The 17,884-nt window shown below is 42.2% G+C and overlaps 1 long non-coding RNA gene across 1 annotated transcript in view; it reads right to left on the bottom strand.

Annotated features, from left to right (window-relative positions):
• Positions 1 to 17,884, bottom strand: part of LOC137658605 (uncharacterized) — a 96,826-nt gene that overhangs the window by 15,664 nt on the left and 63,278 nt on the right. The gene's annotated exons all lie outside the window — the stretch shown is intronic.

The following is a 17,884-nucleotide window of genomic DNA, read 5'->3' as shown; positions in this document are numbered from 1 at the left end:
GCAGACATACAACCTAGCATCGTTCTTTTTAATATGAACAAGTTCCAGTAATGTACTGATCAAGATAGGTTTTCTACATATAGAAATACTGGTGCTAGTGTAGCTTGTATCCTACCGGATAATCATAATGTAGCTTGTATCCTCCAAAGGATTTAGGTGGTAAAAGGTGAAAAACATATTAAAGTGTATTTACGATAGGAAAACCTTTCTTCTATAGGATATGTTGCCCTGTCCTAAGTTATATAAATTTCGGGATACATTCAAAACGACACAATCTAACACACTACACCTAACTTAGTAGTTTCCAGGTTACAGACCTAGCCAGGGGCAAGCCCATCGTACCCCTCTTCTTCAGTCACAGACCTACCTACCATGGTTGGGGGCAAGCTCCCGGACTCCCCTACCCAGGTCACACAAATGACCATGAGCGAATACGTGAGAATTGTAGAATGTCAACAAAAAAATTAAAAATATCTCAAGAGAATGAAATGTCAATATTTTGTGTAATGGATTTATTATGCATCCAAGATAGTAATGTATAGAGAAGAAAATGTTAGTTTTACTATTATTTATTGATTCCCCTGTAAATTTTCCCCACACAAAACTTGGGTAAGATACAAGCTACATTGGTAGGAACAGGAAGTATGGGTCGGATACAAGCTACACTAACACCAAAAATACTCTGCAATGGATAAAACTCGAAAAAAAACAGTAAAAGATATTCAATAAATCCCATCTACAAATGGTAATAAGTTGATTAAATGGTAGGAAAGCAGTCTGTAATAACACTTATCTGGCTCAAATCAGAACCATGAATTGAAAAACCAGTTCCACCTCAACTCAGGCTACATTCAGGCAGCTGAAGGTTACTGAAGCTGAAATAGTAAATACATAAGACTCCAGCAAGACCCTATTCACTGGAATCACTGTATTCTAGATACCAGTTTCCACCCATTCTTACTGGCACCTGCCAAATCCTTGCCTGTGTGGACTTCACACACAAAAAAATTCCTTTACTATTCTTGAGACCATTATTGCATTTATACAGTATACAAACTAATCATTTTGAATATTATTTGCTTGAAAGTCAGTAACTCGGACTCTTGATTCTCACAACCAAAATGGAGTTACAAAAGGTTATTATTTTTAAGTAACTGAGCAATTATAAACAAAAATCAGGAAATATGTGCAGCTTTTAATTTTTCTATCTTAACCATATGTCAAATTGCTTTTAACAGACTTCATTCAGGAAATGATTCTATTTATATAAAGTCTGAGATAATTCTTACAACAAGTGTTCAATGCGCCCAAAAGTAGGTAGATTTATATATTACAGATATATTTCTGACACAAATCTGGCTATGGATAGATAGAAATGGATGGAGGAATTAATAGATTTGGGCCACAGCATAAGGGCCAGGGTGCAACTGGGGGGAAAACCAGTGCTGCCACACCATGAAATAAGAGATTAGAGAGCAAGAGGGAAGAAATAATCCAAAATGGGTGTAAACTAGGCTAAAATGATAGAATAACTAGGTGCAAAAACTTCTAAGTAATGCCTATGTTGTATTGTATCACCTACAAAGTATTGCATGAAGTGCAAAGACCTCTAAATAGCACCTATAGTGTATGGGGGATATTTAGCCAGCTAAATAACACCTGCAAATTATTAAATGAAGTGAAAAGACATCTAAATAGCATCTACAGAGTATTACATAAGGTGAAAAGACTTCTAAGTAACACCTACAAAGTATTGCTTGAAGTGCAAAGACATTTAAGTAACACATGCAAAATATCTCAAGAAGTGCAAAGACTTCTAAGTAACACCTACAAGTATCACGTGAGGTGCAGAGACTTCCGAGTAACACATGAAAAGTATCATGTGAAGCGCAAGGACTTTATGAAACGGATACAAAGTATTACATGAAGTGCAAAGACTCCTGAGTACCGCCTACAAAAGTATTGCATAAAGTGCAAAGACTTCTGAGTAACACTTACAAAGTATCGCGTGAGGTGCCAAGACATCCGAGTAACACCTACAAAGTATCACGTTAGGCGCTAAGACATTATGTAATGGATACAAAGTATTGCATGAAGTACAAAGACAACTGAGTAACACCTACAGAGCATCACGTGAAGCACAAAGACTTCATGTAATGGACACAAAGTATTGCATGAAGTGCAAAGACTTCTGAGTACCACCTAAAAAGTATCAATGTGAGGTGCCAAGACTTCCGAGTAACACCTACAAAATATCATGTGAGGTGCAAAAACTTCATGTAATTGATACAAAGTATTGCATGAAGTGCAAAGATTTCTGACTAACACCTATATAGTATCGCATAACGTGACAAGACTTCCGAGTAACACCTACAAATTGTAAAGACTTTATGTAATAGATACAAAGAATTGCATGAAGGGCAAAGACTTCTGAGTAACACCTAAAAAGTATCGTGTGAGGTGCCATGACTTCTGAATAACACCTACAAAGTATCATGTGAGGCGCAAAGACTTTATGTAATGATTATATAGTATTGCATGAAGTACAACGACTTCTGAGTAATACCTACAAAGTATAGCGTGAGGTGCCAAAACTTCTGAGCAACACCTATAAAGTATCACGCGAGGCAAAAAGACGTTACGTAAAGGAAACAAAGTATTGCATGAAGTGCAAAGACTTCTGAGTAACACCTACAAAATATCGCGTGAGGTGCCGAGACTTCCAAGTAACACCTACAAAAAGATATTTTCATGATAAAATAAATTTTTGAAGATACTTACCTGGTAGTTATATACAGTATATAGCTATACGTCCCTGACGTCCGGCAGAAATTTCAAAACTCGCGGCAATCGCAATTTGGGTAGCCAGGTGTACCACCTGTGCGCCCTCTAGCGAGGTACCTAGAACCATTCCATGATTCCTCAGATCTTCCATGCCCATAGGTCTCTCGAGGGGAGGAGGGTGGGAATTAAATTATTGTTGGAATTTTACTTAAGAGTTAATAAACAAGCTTAAGGGTTCGTACCTGATAAGGAAGCTGACTTCAATGAATTCTTTCATTATGCCCGCTTTCCTTATGAGATCCAGCGACTCACCCAGGGGGCTGAAGACCTCTAGGAGCTGTCAAACTGGTCTAAAAACCTGTATGTGACAGGACCTCCTCCAATACCCTTGTTCCGGGCGCTCTCAAGGAACAAATAGACCACCTGACTAAAATCAATGATTGTGGAAGACTGTCGCAATCTCCACGAACAACCATATAAATACAAAAAGAGAAGAAAATAGTATTAGGATTATGGGAATGTAGTGGTGAATCCTTCCCCCACTACTCCACTCGCTGCTACGAATGGTCCCAGAGTGAAGCAGTCCTCATAAAGAGTCTGGACACGTTTCAAATAATGTGAAGCGAACACAGATTTACTCCTCCAAAAGGTTGTGTCCATAATGCTCTGCAACAATCTATTCTGTTTGAAGGCCACCGAAGTTGCTACAGCTCTAACTTCATGCGTCTTAACTTTTAAAAGCTTGAGGTCTGCCTCACTGCAATGTGCATGAGCCTCTCTTATTAAGAGCCTGATGAAGAATGAAAGTGCATTCTTCGACCTCTGTAACGAGGGCTTCTAGACCGAGCACCAGAGAGCTTCAGACTTGCCTCGCAACTCTTTCGTTCAGTCCAGGTAGAACTTCAGGGCTCTTACTGGACACAGAACCCTTCTCCAACTCCTCGCCAACCACATCCAAAAGGTTCGGGAACTCAAAAGCCATGGGCCAAGGTTGAGAAGAGCATTCATTCTTGGTAAGAAAGCTTAACTGCAATGAGCCGATAGCTTTATTATCTAAAAAAAAACCAATGTTTTAACTAAAAGCATGAATCCCACAGACTCTTTTTAGCTGTCGCCAGACTGACCAAAAATAGTGTCTTTTTCGTGAGGTCCTTAACTGAAGCTGAATGCAAGAGCTCAAACCTGTCACTCATAATGAACTTCAGGACTATATCCAGATTCTAAGCTGGTGAATACTGGAGCTGTTGCTTTGATTTTTCAAACGATTTGAGGAGATCCTGTAGTTCTTTAACATTAAAAAGGTCCAAGTGTTGTGCCTGAATACGGTTGCTAACATATTCTTGTATCCCTTGATGGTAGTGGATGAAAAAATTGCGTTTCCTTCGAAGATATAACAGGAAGTCAGCAATCTGAGTTATAGAGGTACTGGACGAGAAAACCGAGTTGACTCTGCACCACTCTCTAAAAACCTCCCACTTGGATTGGTAAACCTTGATGGTAGAAGACCTCCTTGCTCTTGCAATAGCCCTAGCTGCCTCCTTCAAAAAACCTCTAGCCCTTGTGAGTTTTCCGATAATCTGAAGACAGTTAGATGAAGAGCTTGGAGATTGTTGATGGTAGCTTTCCAAGTGGGGTTGTTTCAGTAGAACTAGTCTTAATGAAAGGCTTCTTGGAGTGTCTACCATCCATTCCAGTACCTCTGTGAATCACTCTCTTGAGGGCCAAAAGTGGGCCACTAGAGTCAATCTGGTCCCTTCGTGTGACCCAAACTTTTGCATCACTTTGTAATGAATTTTGAACGGTGGAAATGCGTACACGTCCATGTCACGAGCTGTTTGACGCTCGACGTCGCGTCCCGCTTGACGCTCGACGTCGCGTCCCGCTTGACGCTCGACGTCGCGTCCCGCTTGACGCTCGACGTCGCGTCCCGCTTGACGCTCGACGTCGCGTCCCGCTTGACGCTCGACGTCGCGTCCCGCTTGACGCTCGACGTCGCGTCCCGCTTGACGCTCGACGTCGCGTCCCGCTTGACGCTCGACGTCGCGTCCCGCTTGACGCTCGACGTCGCGTCCCGCTTGACGCTCGACGTCGCGTCCCGCTTGACGCTCGACGTCGCGTCCCGCTTGACGCTCGACGTCGCGTCCCGCTTGACGCTCGACGTCGCGTCCCGCTTGACGCTCGACGTCGCGTCCCGCTTGACGCTCGACGTCGCGTCCCGCTTGACGCTCGACGTCGCGTCCCGCTTGACGCTCGACGTCGCGTCCCGCTTGACGCTCGACGTCGCGTCCCGCTTGACGCTCGACGTCGCGTCCCGCTGGACGCTCGACGTCGCGTCCCGCTGGACGCTCGACGTCACGTCCCGCTGGACGCTCGACGTCACGTCCCGCTGGACGCTCGACGTCACGTCCTGCTGGACTCTCGACGTCACGTCCTGCTGGAGGCTCGACGTCCCGTCCTGCTGGACGCTCGACGTCACGTCCTGCTGGACGCTCGACGCCACGTCCTGCTGGACGCTCGACGTCCCGTCCTGCTGGACGCTCGACGTCACGTCCTGCTGGACGCTCGATGTCTAGTCCTGCTGGACGCTCGACGTCACGTTAGCTGGATGCTCGACGTCACAAGCTGGACGCTCGACGTCACGTTAGCTGGACGCTCGACATCACGTCTGGCTGCTTGACTCCTTTGGGTTAAAGCGGCTGAAACACGACATTTAACGGGGGAGTTGTAAAGATGTTCGTCGTCAAGAACCTCTCGACTAGTAGCCTTACGACGTTTGGCGTCCAGGTGTGAAGCTTCCTGACGCTCAGGGTCCAGGCCTAGTACTCTCTTGTTGTCCGCAGGCTGATAAACTTGCATGAGTGAAGAGAGTTTCTGTCGCATATCTTGCAGCATATTAAAATTAGGGTCCACTTGTTGTGGTACAGGAGACGTCACGTCTACCACAAGCTCACTTTCTACACCGTTTAAAGAACGCGCAGAGCGTCCAGAGGACGATAATCAGTCTGATGGTGGAGGAGGAGCATGAACCGAGTTCATGCTAGGCTCAGACAACTGTCCTGCAACTGGGTGAGTTGGACGTTTCTTGACAGTTGCCGACGTCCTTAAAGGACGTTTGGCAGGAGAGCTCTCTTCAGTAGAAAAAAAGCCTACAACCAGTAGCTTGCGGTGTCATGATAGAACGCTGATTGACCGTGTCCATCTTCCTCTTCAGAGGTCTGGAAGCTTGACGCCAGCCTCGTCTGGGCGCTGCGTCATCCAAAGATGACGAAAACACTTTAACCTCACCTTCCCTATGATGAAGGCGAGCGTCCTGGGAAGCGTCAATAGGTATGCTCGAGGGGACGACTGCTCAGGAGCTAAAGCCTCTCGTTTCCTTTTGTTGTTCGACATTCCTTCGCCCAGGGGTTAGGGAGCTTGGAAGGGGTCTATGCTCGACATTCCTTCTCCCAGGGGTTGGAGAGCTTAGAAGAGGTCTATGGTTAGAAGAACGACAGGTCCTAGCCGACGCACCATCTATTTGAGGGGTGGTGCTTAGGCCGGAAGAAAGAGCTCAGAACTGAACAACTTCCTCCTACACACGAACCTTCGGGTATTGCTTGAAGTTTGGATGGATGAGGATGTGGAAGTAAGCATCCTGGAGGTCTAAAGAGACCATCCAGTCATCCTTTCTTACTGCTGGTAGGACTGATTTCGATGTCTCCATGGAGAACTTTGTCTTCTGAACGAAGGCGTTGAATTGAATTGAATTGAATATGGGATTTAGGCATTAAGCCAAGCACTGGGGCATCAAAGGCCATTCAGCGCTATACAACGAAAATCATTCAATCATATCTGTACACTCACACCATTTAGTATCATTTTAACCTTTAATACAAAACGTAACACTTTCATACAATAAAATCTAGATGTGAAATAAATAGGGATTAAAAGGGTAAAATAAATAAATTAATAAAATCAATTATAGCTCGTAATATAACCCAATACTTTGTGTAAATTTTCTCAAGTTCAGGGTATTACAGTTTTCCCCCAGTATATCTCTTAACGGTTTGTCCTGGAGTAAATGTGTCCTCCTCTGGAGATTAAAAACAGGACAATCGACTAAAATATGTTTAACATCCATTGTCACTTGACAGGTATTACAAAGAGGGGCCTGTCTCCCTTCCCCACTCTTCATTAAATAATTGTGCGTTGCATGTGTATGGCCAATACGCAGCCTAGTTAAAATAATGGTATCCCTTCTACTTGTAGAATTACAAGATGACCATTTATCCACCAATGGGTGGATTTGTTTCAATTTTGTATTGGTGGTCAGTTCAGACCATCGAGCTTGCCACTTATTTTTACAGTAAAGATGAATCTCACTTTTAAGATCTTTGTAAGGAATACTCAAGGGGGATGGATTACTTAGCCCTGAAGCTTCCTTTGCTGCCTTATCTACTTGTTCATTCCCATCCACCCCAACATGGGCAGGGACCCAACAGAAGTGAACACTGATACTCTTCCTAGATTGCAGAAGTACTAACCAGTCCTGCACCTCTTGTACTAGATGATGGCCTGGCATAATTTGTTTTAATGAGAGTAAAACACTATTGGAATCCGTAAAAATTGTATAAAAACTATTTTGGTTGCCATTTTTAAAAATATGTTGGACTGCGAGAATTATTGCGTACAGCTCAGCAGTAAAAATTGAACAAGAGTATGGGAGTTTCCTTCTAATAACAATATCCCCCACCACAGCTGCACTTCCAACTCCTGCAGCCGATTTGGAGCCATCTGTAAAAACATGTTTCCCATGATGTTGAGCAGCATGATTTAAAAACTCACTTTTCATAACCCTACTAGGTAAGATATTTTTCCCTCCTGCCGTAAAACATACTTTAACAGGTGGATTACACCAAGGAGGAGACTTGGGATATCCTACCTCTGCTATCTGTGCTGTTAACAAGCCTACTTCTCTAGCATCATTTTTCAGCTGTACTTCCAAAGGCTTAGGCACTCTAGATCTGTTAGGAGCCCGATCTAAAGGCGCCCTAACATATTTACAGTTAGGATTGTTTCTCACAGCAAGGGACCTAGCTAAAAACCTCAAACTCAACTCCTCTCTGCGAATGGAAAGGGGAGGTATGCCAGAATCAACATAGAGACTGTCAATGGGAGATGTTCTGTAAGCACCTGTGCAGATGCGAAGCCCAGCATTGTGAACAATATCAAGTTTTCCAAGTAAAGTCTTTGTAGCTGACCCATATATTTGGCATGCATAGTCTAACTTGCTCAGACACAAAGATGTATAAATTCTAAGCAAAGTTGTTCTATCAGCACCCCAATCAAAATGCGATATCACTTTCAGAATGTTCAGTGACTTCTTAACCCTGATAGATAGGTCATTTATATGGGGACCAAATGTCATTTTCTTGTCGAAAATGACTCCAAGAAACTTGACACTATCCTCATATGGCAAAATACAATCATTTAAGAAAAGGGTGGGGATCTCTTCCCTTTTACGAGTACGAGTAAAGCGAATGGCTTTGGTCTTCTGAGGAGAAAACATGAATCCGCGAGAATTTGCCCATGCGGAAGCAGCATTTATTGCAATTTGAAGATTTTGGCATGCTTGTAGTGCAGATGATCCACTACAATAAATTGCAAAGTCATCGACAAATAGTGATCCTTGTATGCCAGGAGGTATGTGACTAATGAGACTATTAATTGCAACAGCAAACAAGGTCACACTCAATACGCTGCCTTGGGGGACACCTTCTTCTTGCATGTAGGATGAAGATAGTTCTGACCCTACTCTCACTTTAATGGAGCGGTTTGATAAAAATTCTTCAATAAAAGAGAACATATGTCCTCCTATACCCCACGAGGCCAATTGCTTTAAAATACCACCCCTCCATGTGGTGTCATATGCCTTTTCGAGGTCAAAAAAGACACCCACCACCTGGTTTTGGTTAGAAAAAGCATTTGAAATTTCCCTTGATAACATCAGCAAAGGGTCTAGAGTACTTCGGTTCTTCCTAAAACCAAACTGTCTGTTAGATAAAAGATTTTTTGATTCTAGATACCACACAAGTCTGTTGTTGATCATTCTCTCAAATAGTTTGCATATGCAACTGGTCAAGGATATGGGCCTATAACTAGATGGCAGTTCTGGGTCTTTACCAGACTTGTGGCCTGGAATTACAATTGAAGTATGCCAGGAATCAGGAGATGTATGGGAAGCCCATAGACCATTAAAGGTTTCTAATAAAAATTCCTTGGTATCCACTGGAAGATGTGATATCATTTCATACCGGATGCCATCCTCACCTGGGGCAGTTAAAGAAGAGCTGGAGATAGCATTTTGCATCTCCTCCATACTAAAAGGCAGGTTAAAAGCTTCAGTATTTGAAGAAGCAGGAGGAACAACAGATGTTGATGCTCTAATTTGTTGAAATGCTGGGGAATAGTTGTCAGCACTTGATACATAAGCAAAGTGCTTAGCAAGAACCTCTGCTACATCTTTGGGGTCAGATATATATCTATTATTTTCCCTTAATATTGGTAGAGGCTTAGGGACGAATTTACCTTGAAGTTTTCTAATCTTGTCCCATATTTCCTTTGAAGGAGTTTTGGTATTAATATTAGATATATATTTCTTCCAAGATGCTCTCTTTGCTTTTTTAAAAATTCTTTTTTGTTTGGCACAGGCTCTGAGATATGCTATTCTATCTGCTAAATAGTTTGTCCTCAAGTATCTTCTGAAGCAAGTTCGGGTCACTTTTCTTGCGTTGGCACATTCTTTACTCCACCAAGGAACTACAGAGCGATGAGGTAAACCGCATGTTTTAGGTATAAACTTGCTAGCATTATCATCAATAATATTTTCAAGATGTTGATAGGCATGCACTGGAGATGTAAATTCATCATATTCTTTATCAGTGTGTGAACAGTTTTCATAAGCTGCCCAGTCTGCCTCATCTATCTTCCATTTTGGTGGACACTGAGAAGGAAGATTATGGACATAATTTAACATTATTGGCCAATGGTCACTGCCATGTAGGTGTTCATTTACTGACCAAAGGTAGTCCAATCGAATGGATGAGGAACAGATTGACAAATCAATGGCTGATGTAGAGTTGTGGACTACATCATACCTAGTTGGAGAACCATCATTCATTAGTATTACATCATTGTTGTCGATTAATTCTTCAACAAGATTACCCCATCTATCGCACACATTTTCACCCCATAAAGTATGCTTTGCATTAAAATCACCCATTAAAATAAAAGGGGCAGGAAGCTGATTGATCAAGTCTTGGAGGTCAGAAAGTCTAAGCCTTCTTGGATTACCAGCATGATCTAAGAGGAAAAGTTCTAAGGATGGTTCAATATATAGCGAGCATAAAGTAATTTTTTTCCCGATATGAGTTCTAACTGCACATGCCTGTAGTGGTGTATTGAGTGGGATTGTTTCAAATTTTACAGATTTGTGAATAATAAAACCTGTACCACCTTGAGCTCTTGCAGCTTGCAAAGGAGGGGATCTACAAAAATGATAATTGAGTCCGGGATTAAATGGTTTGTCACTGATCTTGGTTTCCTGTAGGCAAATTACCTTCGTGTCTGAGTCCCTGGTTAAAGTTTTTATTTGCTCAATGCTAGTACTTAGACCTCTGCAATTCCACTGGATGATAGACATTATCTTTTGTTATTATTTTTCTTTGTCTCATTTGTCTTTTGGGACTTTTCAGATGAAGCCATGTAAGGCCTGGAGATGGAAGGCTTTACTAGGCCACCACTCTTCTTTTCTTTCTTTCTAGGATCTTTATAAGAGTCAACCTTAGTATCATGAGCAGTAGGGCACTTACCTGACTTAGATGAAGGTGAGGATGATGGGGACCTTTTCCTCTTTGGAAGATCTTGTTTTCCAATCTCCATCAAATCAGGTAGAGATTCTGCCTGAGACAATACATTTAAGGTGGTGGAAGCCACATTGGCTTCCTTGGAGGATTGTGCTAGAACTTCAACAGTTCGAGCACTTAACCCAGAAGGCTGGGCTACTACCTCTAGGGGAGATGCTCCTATCGGTGACAATACTTTTGGTGTGTTGGACACCATATTGACCTCTTTGGAGGTTTGTGCTCTGGCTTTTATAGCCTGAGCACTTGACCCAGATGGCTGGGCTACTACCACTAAGGGAGATGCACCTGACGGGCCAGGTGCTGCCACTGGTCCCCCTGTGGTAGTAAGGGGTAGTGGATTATAATCTTTTGTTGGCATCTTAACCGCGCGAGCAAAATTAAGTTGCCGATTGAGTAAATGCTTTGCATAACCTACACTTATATGTTCAGCATTTGCTTTCAAGATTGCAGCTTCTTCATTCTTGTATTCTCTACATCTTTTATCATTTGGTTTATGATTATCTTTACAGTTTGCACAGGTTGTATCTCTGTTGCATTGGCCATGTTCTAACAAAGAACAGTTAATACAGATCTTCGTATTATTGCAGTACCGGGAAGGGTGACCGTACTTGAAACAATTAAAGCATTGTAAAGGCCTAGGTTTATATTCTCGAACACGTACTCTTTCATTCTCAATAATTATATGATCTGGTATAACAGGGGTTTCAAATGTTAAAACTACCATGCTTGTTTGAGGGATCTTACTTACTTTCCAAACATTAGCAGGGCACATGTCCAGAATTTCTGGTTCTGAGAATTCATATAGATCTTTATCAAAAACTACTCCTTTACCATAGCTGAAGCTCATATGTGGTTTAATATCCTTAATAGGATCAATTTCTGCAATCTTCATGCCACAAAGCATGTGAGCTTGAGTATCTGATTTTGCATTAATCAAAACAGATTGCTTACCGTATCTACTAATATCCTTACTTTTAATTAAACCAACTTTTTTTTGTATAAATTTACTAATCTTATAATAGTTATAATTATCTATCTTTCCAGATGCAATTATCCATGTTGGGGGCTTGGGGGTTCTTACTTCTGGAAGTCTATGCTCTATTTCTTTTTCCATCCATTCTTCTGGTTTATATATCTCTAGGTGTCTTGGTGCTTTATCACATAAAGCCCCAGAAATCAAACAATTGTCAATTTTTATGCTCTCTAAATTTTTATTTGCTTCTAAAGCAATCTCAAAACTTGAAAATGATACCCAAGCTTCCCAAAAGCCTTTACTACCATTAAGCTCCATTAAAATTTCTTTGATTGCTCCAAATCTACAGAAGGCTTCATGAATTATGTCATAGCTACAACCAATTGGTATGTTTTTTAAGTGGAGAATTTTCAGATTTTTTGTTGGATCTGGTAATGAGCCAGAACCAGAGGGTAAAGTATTACGGTTATTACAAGCATCATTTTCCACCAGTGCCGATAAATTGTCTTTAACAACACTGGTCAAAGAAGTATTGTTGGAGGAATCCTTTTTATTGCCGAGGTTGTCAACAGAGCTTTCCCTATTTAAAAAAGCAGAAGTCGTCAACGGTGTCTGGGGTTCGCCATTTGATCCAGGGGTACGGGGAATATTAAGTTTACTCATTAATTATTTTTTCAGGGGGAGGGAAGGGGTCATAATAACAATGGAAAAAAAAAACAATGGAAAAAAATATAGTTTAAGGGAGAGAAAAGATTAAGACTGTCTGAAATTCCAAAGAAGACACCGTTAGCCTTTCCTGGAATTAATTTCTCCACCAATGACACCTGTGAAAGCTGCTTACCAAATGTCCACTCCCTACCCTACCACAAAGGGATGGTACCACTATGATTAGAGTGGCTCAAGTGTATGCCAAACCCGCTTGATGGGACTGAGAGCATTTCAAGAATACAATCATCCCCACTCTAATCATAGTGGCAGGCAAACCGGACAGAATGCCGAGAGTCCTATCTCTATAAAATAGCCAACCCCTGGAATCCGAAGGCAAAATTTCCTAAGAGATAGTTCCGCGTGCCAGTATGGGAATACTGACACTCCTAGGTGTCCAAACATTTTCGGGCAGTTGGCAAGACCACCACAGCTCCCACAATTGATTTTGAAATAAAAACCGATCATGGATACAATGTCCCCTCTAAAAAACCTGGACAGTGAAATGGGTAAAAGAGTTTTGACAGCAAGGTTGGAGACAGCTGATAATTATGAAGGAGGAATAAGCAATAAGAGGTAATAGAAAAAGAATGAGAGAAATTTAGAGTCAAACTGAGGAAAAGAAATTCCCCAGTTCGAGAGCCCTCTTGCCCGTCACAAGCCTTCAGCACGGGAATGATATGCCGTGCTGAAGCCCAATGACTTCATCAAGGCATTCTCTCGTTAAGAGGGACGAAGGCGTTGAGAGCACTTACATCCAGGACCGGTCAATAGCATCCTTCTCCAAGAAGAGACATATTTGGTGTTAAATAGCCTCTCTGTTTGGCTCCTCTCTGTATCTGGCAGAGAGGTCTATCGGAGTTACTATCAAAGGAGGTTTCACTAGCAAACAGATTTCGCATCCCTCCTTTAGTAATATCATAGGACCAAAAGTCTGTTTAGTCTGGCTCATACTGTTGTCTGTGAGGTTTAGAGAAAAAAAGTATGCAGAACCTTTCTTGCGGACTTAGACACCAAATCCTGTGTGATCTTTAGGGCTAAAGTGGAAGAGACCTCTTTGACCAACTCTTGAGGAAGAAGAGAGGAAGAAAAAAGGGGAGTGCGTACCTCAATTCTGATTTCTGGATGGGTGTAACCCCAATGGACAGAAAAGAACACATTTTGGCTCTTTTCTTAAAGACCCCTGCTGAGAAAAGGGCTGCTAACTCATTGGAACCATCCTTTAAGGCTTTATTCATGTCTGACATAATGAGGCTGAGACTATCAGTGTCCACATCCTTCAAGGCAGAAACCTTCTTCCCCAAGGCTCCCAGAGTCCAGTCAAGGAAAATTAATACTTCAAAAGCTCTGAAGACGCCTTTGAGAGGATGATCAAGCTCTGACGTTGACCAATGTATTTGGTCCTTCTTAATGCCATCCGACGCAGAGCGTCTACTAGACTCGAAAAATCTCTTTGGGCAGAGGTAGGAACTCCCAAGCTGAGAACTTCTCCCGTCTCGTACCAAACACTAGATCTGGAGGCCAATCTAGCCGAGGGAAAAGAGAAAAAACAGTATTACCCTGGATATTCTTGGATTGCATCCAGTCTCCCATCATCCTCAAAGCTCTTTTAGATGACCGAGAGAGCACCATCTTTGTAAACAGAGACTCATTCGACGCCTTCCCTAGCGTAAACTCTGAAGGCGGGGAACGAGGAGCAGTAGGCACAAAATAATTCAGGAACTCTTCAGAAAAAACTCTCATTCATGAGTTTCTATAAGTCAACAGAAGGATGAAGGATCTTAGGATCTTCTCCTACGAGAATTCCTCTAAAAGATAAATAGGGGAAAGGAGATCATCAATCCCTTCCTCCTACAAGTCTCCAACCGAGGTAGAGACGTCTTGTTTCCTAGAAGTCAACTCCTTTAGGTCATGTAATTCTGGCCTCAATGGGTCCAAGATCATTACTTACTTTTACTTACTTTTAGGGGTTTATTTCTCGCCCTCTATCAGACACTAAAGAGTTTGTTCAGGCGGGCCTTGGTGTGTGAAAATAATTTCTTTCCAGTTAATATTTTTCATTATCTTTTTTATAGCGCCTGGCGTAACGATGTTCCAACGCTAGACGCTCGCGGTCATTACGATCAGAATTAAGACGTTCACGATCTCGACGTTTGGCTCGACTGGTGTAATCACGACATCTGAGTCTTGATGCTTGATGTCACGTCTAACTGCTTGATGTTCGGCGTCACGTCTAACTGCTTGATGCTCGGCGGCATGCTTGATACTCGACGTCAAGTCCAACTGCTGGATGCTTGACGTTGACGCCATGCAACTGCTTGACGCTCGGTGTCACATCTAACTGCTTGACACTCGACGTCAAGTCCAACTGCTGGACGCTTGACGCCATGGAACTGCTTGATGCTCGGTGTCACGTCTAACTGCTTGACATTCGACGTCAAGTCCAACTGCTGGACGCTAGACGCCATGCAACTGCTGGACGTTAGACGCCATGCAACTGCTGGACGTTAGACGCCATGCAACTGCATGACGCTCGGCACCACGTGACTCTTGGAACAATGACGTTCGCGATTTAGATGCTTGCAACTATGCTTGACACACGGCGTCACGTCCAACTGCTTGACACACGGCGTCACGTCCAACTGCTTGACGCTCGACGTCACGTAACTGCTTGACGCTCGGCGTCAAGTCTAACTGCTAGACACTCTACGTCAAGGCCAACTGCTGGACGCTTGACGCCATGCAACTGCTTGACGCTCGGCGCCACTAGACTCTTGGTACAAAGACGCTCGCGATTAAGACGCTCGCGATTCAGACACTCGGAACTATGACGTTCGCGTCTAGAACGTTCTCTCATCCAACAAGAGGGACAAAAAAATTGCACTCAGTTTCAAACATCGTGTCAAACTCTTACAGCAGCGTTAGTAGTTTGCCGTCCAATGCTCTGATGCTCAGCGTTACGTGTCATGACTTCCAACTACGCGACGCTTGGCGTGATGTAGTCCATTCCTTAACACTCGGCGTCCTTCTTGACGCTAGCATAAGGTGTTAAGAATCTAAACGCTCGGCGTCATGACGAGCAACTCTCTTCTTGTCTAGAAGGAAGGGAAATACGTAAGACGCCAGCCCTGTCTGTGAGCTAAGTCAACCGATGGCGAAGATAACACTTTTACCTCGCCTTTCCCACGGCGAGGGCAAGTGTTCTGGGAAGCGTCAACAGGAACGCTCGAGGGGACATCTGCTCGGGCGCTAACGCCTCTCGTTTCCTTTCGCCGATCGAAATTCCTTCTCCCAGGGGTTTGGGAGCTTGGAAGAGGTCTAAGGCTAAGATAACGACAGGGTTGAGCAGACGCACCCTCCAGTGACTGATTAAATTCACTGCACTAATTTAGCACTGAAAATTGCACTTTTTATACTCTTTCACATAAGACCATAATTCGACCTGCCCGCTGTGAGAGATATTACTCTTCCGCTAAGGGCTTGAATGACAATGTAATAGGTTATCTGATTAATATTAGAAATCCCAATATCGAATACAAAAATAAATAACGATACAAAGTAATTTATGAGACTGTATCGATTGTCATGAAAACTGCGTAGTGTAATTCTAACTGTACACTAGTTTTGTTTAATCTTTGAAAATAGATCGATGATTATCTAAAGAAAGTAAACTAATAGGACAAATATTTTCATAAAAATATATTCCTTTTATATTATAAAAACTTAAATACTTTTGGTTTGTAAGTAGAATTTACTTTTCATTCTCTGCATAGAAAAAGAAATGAATATGCAAGTCATGCTACGTATAACTACGTAGTTTACGTCATATGATTGTGACGTCATAGTCTTGGCGGAGTGTTTTCCTTCCGCCATCACCTTTTTAAGAATAGGTTCGTTATTTTTACAGTAGGTGGAAAAAAACCCTTTTAAGTTATGAACATAGTGATTATAATCCAACCACTAACTCTCAGACAAAATAAAACAAAATTAGCAAAAGCCAACAGTAAATTGTACATCACAAAGATAACTTCAATTTATAGCGAGTGAAAGATCCAACGATGTTGCCGGCGTGAGCGGCAGGGGAGATCTGAGGAATCATGGAATGGTTCCAGATACCTCGCTAGAGGGCGCACAGGTGGTACACCTGGCTACCCAATCTGCGATTGCCGCGAGTTTTGAAATTTCTGCCGGACGTCAGGGACGTACAGCATTATATATAACTACTGGGTAAGTCAGATGTTTAAAAGTATCTTGTTAGGCGTAAAGAATTTATATATTGGATAAAAAGTATTGCTTGAAGTGCAAAGACTTCTGAGTAGCAACTACAAAGTATCGCGTCAGATGCCAAGACTTCTGAGTAACACCTACAAGGTATCATTTGAGGCACAAAGACTTTATGTAATGATTACAAAGTAGTGCATGAAGTGCAAAGACTTCTGAGTAACACCTACAAGTATCATTTGAGGGTCAAAGACTTTATGTAATGGATACAAATTCTTGCAAGAAGTGCAAAGACTTGTGAGTAACAACTACAAAGTATCGCGTGAGGTGCCAAACATCCAAGTAACAGCTATAAAGTATCACGTGCAGCGCAAAGACTTAATGTAATGGATACAAAGTATTGCATGAAGTGCAAAGACTTCTGAGTAACACCTACAAAGTATCATGTGAGGCGCAAGACTTTAGGTAATGGATATTAGGTATTGCATGAAGTGCAAAGACTTCTGAGTAACACCTACAAAGCATCCCATGAGGTTCCAAGACTTCCGAGTAACACCTACAAAGCATCCCATGAGGTTCCAAGACTTCCAAGTAACACCTACAAAGTATCCTGTGAAGCGCAAATACTTTTTGTAATGGATGCAAAGTATTGCATGAAGTGCAAAGACTTCTGATTAACACCTACAAAGTATCATGCGGGTTGCCAAGTCTTCCAAGTAACACCTATAAAGCATCAAGTTAGGCGCAAAGACTTTATGTAATGGATACAAATTATTACATGTACAAAAATTCTGAGTAACACCTACAAAGTATCACTTGAGGTGCCAAGACTTCCAAGTAACACTTATAAAGTATTAAGTGAGGTGCAAAGACTTTATGTAATGGATACAAAGTATTCTGTGAAGTGCAGAGACATCTGAGTAACACCTGCAAGGTATTGTGTGATGTGCCAAGACTTCTGAATAACACCTAAAAAGTATCATGTGAGGAGTAGAGACATTATGTAATGATTATGAAGTATTGCTTGAAGTACAAAGGTTTCTGAGTAACACCTACAAAGTATAGCGTGAGTGGGCAAAACTTCCTAGTAACCTATAAAGCATCAAGTGAGGTGCAAAGACGTTATGTAATGGAAACAAAGTATTGCATGAATTGCAAAGTCTTCTGAGTAGCACCTACAAAGTATAGCGTGAAGTGCCGAGACTTCCGAGTAACACCTACAAAGTATCAAGTGAGGCACAAAGGCTTTGTAATGTATACAAAGTATTGCATGATGTTCAAAGACTTCAGAGAACCA

Source organism: Palaemon carinicauda, chromosome 19 (assembly GCF_036898095.1).
Source record: "Palaemon carinicauda isolate YSFRI2023 chromosome 19, ASM3689809v2, whole genome shotgun sequence".
In the NCBI taxonomy this organism is placed as follows: domain Eukaryota; kingdom Metazoa; phylum Arthropoda; class Malacostraca; order Decapoda; family Palaemonidae; genus Palaemon; species Palaemon carinicauda.
Note: the sequence above shows the minus strand (reverse complement) of the source record. Positions and strands in the feature narration are given on the sequence as shown.